The 7,654-nt window shown below is 41.6% G+C and overlaps 1 protein-coding gene across 3 annotated transcripts in view; it reads right to left on the bottom strand.

Annotated features, from left to right (window-relative positions):
* The window catches only part of CFAP97 (cilia and flagella associated protein 97), a 36,062-nt gene extending 30,329 nt beyond the window's left edge, over positions 1–5,733 (bottom strand). The window contains exon 1 of one of the 3 annotated variants that reach the window (XM_069095993.1): positions 5,554–5,733. The gene's annotated coding sequence lies outside the window, so the exon portion shown is untranslated. The remainder of the gene's footprint in view (positions 1–5,553) is intronic. The other 2 variants (XM_069095990.1, XM_069095995.1) reach the window with 2 other exon arrangements.
* Positions 5,734–7,654: the final 1,921 nt, after the last annotated feature.

The raw sequence follows: 7,654 nt of genomic DNA, 5'->3' as shown, positions 1-7,654 counted from the left end.
CACACACACACACACACACACACACACACACACACACACACACACACCCATGTGACTCTGGGTCAAGTCTAACCTTTAATCTCTAACCTCTAACCTCTCAGAGCTGCAGACAACCGAAGAGCAGGTATCAATCTGCACTGGAAGAAGTTCCCTTTACAGATTCAATTTTTTTTTAAATTAAAAATAAGTAAAATATTTTGTGAATATTAAAGACAATAAAACAGAATAAAGAGAATAAGGAAGATGAGAATAACAGTAATGAAATTATAAAGAGGAATGAAGTTAAAATAATAAAATAAAGCAACAGGAAGAGAAAATAGACTAATTTCAGAAGGCAAACCACTAGTGAAAAATGTATATTGTTAAAAACTGCACAAAATTTTCTTAATAGTGGTCATTCTCTCAAATTAATTTGGATGATGCAATGGCTTTTCTTTTTTTTTCAATGATAATGAATGAACTAATGAAATAATTTAGAAGGCCTTTATTTGCCACTGGGAAATTTCTGAAGAAAAAGGACACCAGATCAAATTTCTCTGGATAGCTTTATAAAGAAACCTGAGTCATTCACAACTCTAAAGTTTTTCTAAAATTTTAGGCAGCAAGCAAAATAAGAAAAAATTTTAACTATACTTCTTACACTGAAGTCCTACTCCCATGACTCAACAAAGTTCTTTAAGACTATAATGGCAAAGTACAAGCTTTGGCATATCCTATAGAAAGTGATAAAATGGACCAACACCAAGACAAAGAATTGTACTCATCTCATTACCCGCAGAATGCTTGTCTGACTCCAGAGGCCTAGTTTATCAAAGTTTAGAGAGGCTCATTAATGGGGGCTTGGTTTAACTGATTTTCTGTGGCTTATTTAACTTATTTAATGAAGTATCTACCCCTCGTCCTCCCAGTACCATCTTTCAAGTCACTGAATAGCTTTCTCCCTACAAAAAGTTGGAGACTCCAATTTAGACTATGATTTCAAAGCATCTGGAAATTATTTGGTTTCATGATATCCCCCCTTCTACCTTCCCCAAATCTTCCTAGAAATGACTAACATACTCATATTTTAAAAGTTAATTAAAATAGGTTTTTAAAAAAAGAATCTCATGACATCAGAATGTCCTCATATTGGCTGTATCAGAAAAGAGAGCTATTCCCTGTTTGGTTATAAAATAACTTAATTTCTCTAATGTGATGCAGGTTTCATACTTCAAAAACTTAAATCCAGAGTAGTCACTACACAGAGCAACTAATACATAGTTTAGAGTGGGACTTCAGAGTTTATATGGGAGGGAAGGTTTAACTTGGAATCCATGAATTTGTTTTTAAAAATATATATTTTTATAACTTTTTTCAATATAACTCTATTCTTGTGTAATCCTATGCATTTTATGTACTTAAAAACATTATTCTGAGAAGGGCTCCACAGGCTTCACCAGACTGCCAAAGGGGTCAGTCCACGGCACAAAAAGTTAAAGAACCTTTGATTTAGCCCAAATAACTGCCCCATTTTAAAGATAAAGGAACTTAAGCTAAAAGAAGTTAGATAACTCAATTAAGAAAAAAAAAAAAGAAAGAAATAGGAGGGCTATGATTTAAACCCAGGTCCTATAACTTCAAAACCAGTGCTCTTTCTACTAAACCATGCTTCCTTCTCCAAATTCTGAATTAGCAGAGGATCTTATGGTTTTGTATTAAATCAACCAGTTGTCAGCTTCATAGGAAACATGGAGAGGCACTACTTTTTTTTTTTGTGGTTGAAAAGGATAAAAAGAACTTAGTGTTTAAAAAAAAAAATAAGGTTTTCTTTCAATTTCAAAATTAAATTCTGAAAAGGAATGCTGTTGGAATACAGTGAATACCATGACAACATGTTTAACTTTAATGCTGTAGGCAATCCTGTTAATTATTGTATAGGAACAATATTTTTAAAATAGTAATACTTGATACAATTAGAATTTTAAGAGTTGGAAGGGGCCTTAGAGATTATCTTAGCCAACTCCATCTTAGATCTTGAGTGTTATGCAACCTTGGGTGAGTCTAGTGACAGACCTCAAAAGCAAATCTGTAGATGACACAAAGCCGGGAAAGGTATTTAAGTTGTATGAAAATATCAGTATCTTAAAAAATAAGATTTCATTTTGATATCACCTTCATTTATAAATATAGCCTTCTCCCATTCAACAAACTACTTCATGTAACATAAAAAAGGGGGAAAAATCAGTTAAACAAAACTAACCAATATACAAATCAGGAGTCTGACAGTATATGGGCTCCATGCCCATAGTCCCCCACTTTTGTAAAATGCGTAAATTTCATTTTCTCATATTTTCTCTGGTGGCAACCATTGGTATTTCTAATTTTTTAATTATTTTTTTTGTTTTAAACCTTCACTTTTATAAGATTCCGAGTTTCCCTCCTTTCTCTCCTCCCCACTCCCCAAGATGGCATGCAATCTGATATAGGCCATACATGACTAATCATATTAAACATATTTTCACCTTAGTCATGTTGTGAAAGAAAGAACAAAAGGGGAAAACCACAAGAAAAAAAGGAAATAGTATGCTTTGATCTGCATTTAGATTCCACAGTTCTTTCTCTGGACGAGGATAACCTCTTCCATCATGAGTCTTTTGGAATTGTGTTAAATAACTGCATTGCTGAGAAGAGCCAAGTCTATCAAAATTGGAATCATTGCACAATATTGTTGTTACCGTGTACAACGTTCTCCTGGTTCTGCTCATTTCACTCATCATTAGTTCATGTTAGACTTTCCAGGTTGTTCTTAAGTCCTCCTGCTCCTCATTTCTTATGGAACAATAGCATTCCATTACATTCATATTACCACAACTTATTTGCCATTCTCCAAATGATGGGCATCCCTTCAAATTCCAATTCTTGGCCATCACAAAAAGAACTGCTATAAATATTTTTGCACATGTATGTCCTCTTTCTCTTTTTTACAATCTCTTTTGGATATAGATCTAGAAGGTATATTTCTGGATTAAAAGGTATGAACAGTTTTATAGCCCTTTGTGCATAGTTCCAAATTACTCTCCAGAATGGTTGGGTTGGTTCACAACTCCAACAATGCATCAGTGTTCCAATTTTCCAACATCTTCTCTAACATTTATCATTTTCCTGTTTTGTCATGTTAGCCAATCTGACATGTGTGATGTGGTACCTCAGAGTTGTTTAGATCTACATGTCTCTAATCAATAGTGATTTAGAGCATTTTTTTTCCATGACCAGAGCTTTAATTTCCTCATCTGAAAACTGCCTGTTCATATCCTTTGGCCATTTATCAACTGGGGCCAGCAGTGTTATTTTAAAATTCAACATCTATTAAGCATGTACTCTGTGTAAAAGACTTGCAAGTTATTAGATACAAAGATGAAAAAAAGGCAGCCCCTGTCTCCAGTGAAACTAACTGAATAAAAGATGAAATAATGGATTCAGCTATTTTACTTAGGTTAAACTTTTAATTTCACTCATTCTGGCTGGGGAGTAAACGTGGCTCAACAACAACAGTTCATGTAAAACAAGCTTAACATGAAAAAAGAGATCTTGCCAACCTTCACTACTCCAAAAAAACCCAATCCTACCTCCATATTGTATTCAAAAAGGAATACAAAATGGAGATAATATTTACACTACCAACTTGACAACATTGGTAAGAGGATCAAATAATTTAATGGGGGTAAAACCTTATGTCATGTTATTGTTATACTATACAAGGGAAGGTAACAGTTCCAACACATACAGAGAAGTTCCAACACATACAGATGAAACATTACAGTTTCAAGTACTGTTTTAAGGACAAACTGAAAACGGAATGAAACTAGGCATATAGCCCAATGAAAAGAAGTTCAGGGTGGAACATGGCTTCAAATATCTGAAGGGCAGACATACAAAAGGAAAAGATTTGTGTTGTCCCGGCAAGGTATAGCTATAACCTATGGATTATAGAGAAGTTACAGAGATAAAAGATTTCAGTTCAATATAAGGAACAGCAATCATTTAAAATTTAGAACGGATCATCTGATAATGCCACAGTATTTAGAGCTAACTCAAGTCCAGAGATATTTAATCCACATTCCTCATTTTATAAATGAGGAATGTTAAGACCCAAAACTGCTATATAACTTGCCAAGTGCCATAAAGTACATAGATGGGCATCTGAACACAGGTTCTCTGACTTTAAGTCCAATGTTATTTTCACCACATATGTTGCTAAGAATGGGTGAGGTGGTGATTGTCAAATATGGTACAGAAAGGGATTCCTGAAATGGGTGATGGACTAAGATGACCTTTAAAATTCCTTCCAACACTAAGATTTTATGAGCTGGAACTAGGACCTGACTTTTATTTAGTCCCATTTCCCTAAAACTCCCATTTTCCCTAATTCTAAATATGTATATGTTCATAGCTGCAGAAACAACTTTTATGATTTGCCACCATATGAGTCAATCCACAGACTGATATTTTGAGAGAATTTACTAAGAAAAAGGTAATAATTCAATTTAGTATTTATATTAGACATGGAGGACCAAAAAAGAGAATGATTTAGCTCATATATCATAATAGGATTACTTCTTCAAAAGTGCTGGGTATCTGGCATACAGTAAAAAGGTGAAAGTGGATGCCTCCCAAATACAGACCAAGCTGCCTTTGTTCCACCCGAATGCCCACCTGTGTATTATAAAAAGAAAAAAAAAAAAGCCTTTACATCACCAAGCAACAGAAAGCCATACAAATTAAACGGTCTGTCATTGTTTGGTTTTTTTTTTTTTTTTTTTGGGGGGGGGGCACAACTAGGTGAAGAGCTCTAAACATGGAATCAAGAAGACCCGAGTAAGAATCTGGCCTCAGACACTTCAGTATCTGGGAGGCCTCTGTCCACAAGTCACTCTGCCTGTAAAATGAAAGATAAGAATACCAGCTACTCCACAGGGTGCTGTGTGGGATCTATCTGTAAAGTCCTTAGCCCCCGCGCTTGGCATACAGATGGTGCCTATTAAATAAATGTTTCCTCCCTCCCTTTCTCCTTCTAATGCCAAGTCTTCTCCCCCCGCCCCCGAGAGAATGAAGCCTCTTTCTGCATCTAGTACTGGGTGGGGGAGGGGGAGGATGTTTCGTACAGCGTGTTCCAGCTAGGCCACCTTAAGTCAATTACCATTTTTAAGAGGTCTCAAAAGATGTAATGGGGAGGGGGGTCCCCAAGCAAGAACCTCATTACCTCTCTAAAACCCGCTGGCTTAATTCTGAATGTCTTCCCCAAATTTCGAAGCCCAGCAAGCTCCCCTCACTGAGGGGGGAAGGGCGGGGGGTGCTGGGAGCTGGCAGACAAGGGGAAGGACGAATGGGGGAGGGAGAGCCCCTCTCCCCGGGGACAGGTGGTGGCTTCCTCTCGGGTCCTTCATTCCCCAACCCCGGCTACAGGCAGCAGCATCTCCCAGCCCCAAACTCTTCCTCCCTCCTTCGGCCTTTCACCCACCGCCCAGGCCCGCACCCACGGCCCCCCTCCCTCAGACCGAGGGGCCCGGTACCCACCGCCAAAGCCCGAGGGATGGTTGAGCGAGGCCGGCAGGAGCGCCCAGTGAGGAGGGTACTCACGGAGGAGCCGCCGCGGAAGAGGCCGGAGCCGCCGCCGCCACCACCGCCCGCTCGCGCCTTATCAGAGGCGTCTCCGATCTCGCGCGCAGCCGCCCTCCGCCCCGCCCCCTCGGCTCCTTACACCTCCCCAGCTTCGCGCGCCTCGCGCCCGGGCGCATGCGCTCATGCAGAAGCTGCTCATCCCCGGGAGGCGGGGCCGGGCCCGGCGAGGAGAACGGAGGGGGCGGAGAGAGGGAGCTAAGCCGACGGCTCCGGCGCGATCCAGTTTCCGGCCGCTGGGGCGGGAGGAGGAAGTGGAGCTCGAGCCAGGAGGGGGTAGAAAGGAGATCCGGGTGGAGCGCGCACGGCGCGACGCGCCGGCGGCGGAGCTCTCGGTGCCCCAGTGTGGCTGTGTTTTTCCGGACTGCTTTCCCCGCCCCGACTCCTTTTGCCCCTCCCCGTGGGCCGCCCCTGCGCGTGTCTCCTAGGGGGCGTCACAGAGCAGCTGCCAAAAGCGAGGTCAAATGCAGCCGCCGGGGAGCCCGGGGGCAAGCGCCGGGCGTTTCGGGGCGCCCGGAGAGGGGGACGGGGCTGGGAGCCGCTCCGGAGCGAAGCTCCAGCTTTCTGTAAACGAGGGACCTTGACCGCATCCCCACCTCTGACTACGAAAGGGCCCAGAACCTGGGAATGGGTTCTCTGACGCCCTGTTTGCCTTCTTATCTGCGTCCGCCGGCTCCATCTTCTGTAGCACTCCGTGATTTTTGTCTTGTTTTGTTGTTTTAAACATCGCCTAGGTTTTCTCAGGGATGCTTGCCCCACTTTCTTCCCTCCCCCTCTGCTAATGCCTTCCCCTTTCACGTGGCCTTCATCTACTCTGTATATCTCTTTTATAGTTAATATTTAAGCATAGGTGATTTATTTTTATATTTTATATTTTTATGGTTTCTCCAGGAAGCTCTGGCATGTGCAGCGGCCACACCCTGGTAAACCTGGTAAATAAAAGTATGGGCAGATGGTCTAAACCAAGTTGAGAGTAACCAAATCCCTTGGTAAGTTGGTGTCTACCCCAACTTATGTGATGACCTCCCCCAGTGCAATGGGCGCATGAGAACAATTTATTCCAAGGACCACGAAGGAGCTGAAGCAGGTGCTGAGGAGAACTTGGAGCTTGGTCAGACATCAGAGACACCAAGGTCAACCACTTCATCCAGGGGGCCAGAGAGGGTCAGCCCTGACTCTTGTTTTGCCACTGGCCTTTGATGACTTTAGAAGAGCTAGTCAGGCTGAGGACTTTGTGCAGGCCGCCTCACTTAAATCCAACTCACACAGGCATGTAGACATCTCTCCCCTGATGTCACTGGTCCTTTGAAAAGTGATGAACAAACACTCTTCTATATACCTCCCCCATTACAAAATAAGCTCATTGTATACAGGGGCTGTGCATGTGTGGGTTTTTTTTTTCCTTCGGTTTCTTGTAACTCTGGCCTTCATCTACTCTGTATTCTTTACTTACCTAGCCTCTCTCCTCCATTACAGTGTAAGGTCACTGAGAGGCCAGAGGATGTGTGGTTATTTGGTTTTTTTTTGTATTTTTCCAAATTTTTTGTAACCCTACTCTAGATATCTTTTATATGCCTAGCTGTTTACACCTTATCTCCCTCATTACGATATAAGGTTCTTGAGAGCAGGGACTATGGTTTTGTGTATGTATATTTTTCCCCCTTTCTTTGTAACCCTGACTAGGTGGCATAGTGCCTGGCACTGTAATTACTGCTTAAACAAATGCTTCTTGATTTGACACAAGCCATGTCTACCTACATGCTTCCTTCAGAACCCTATAGTATGTCAGCCCTTTTGAGGAGAGGAAGGAAGACTTGCTTTGGTATCAGTGGATAAAATATTGGGCCTGGAGTCAAGAAGATCAGTTCAAATGTGACCTAACTTTGTGACCCTGGGCATGTCACTTAATCCTGTTTGCTTCAGTTTTCTCAACTGTCAAAAGAGCAAATGAGAGGAAATGGCAAACCATTCCAGGATCTTTGCCAAGAACTCCATCCCA

The sequence above is a fragment of the Petaurus breviceps genome, unplaced genomic scaffold, assembly GCF_028583685.1.
Source record: "Petaurus breviceps papuanus isolate PSGF00001 unplaced genomic scaffold, PetGlider_PUasm1.0 126, whole genome shotgun sequence".
NCBI classification, from domain to species: Eukaryota; Metazoa; Chordata; class Mammalia; order Diprotodontia; family Petauridae; genus Petaurus; species Petaurus breviceps.
This window is presented reverse-complemented; position numbering and strand designations above follow the sequence as displayed.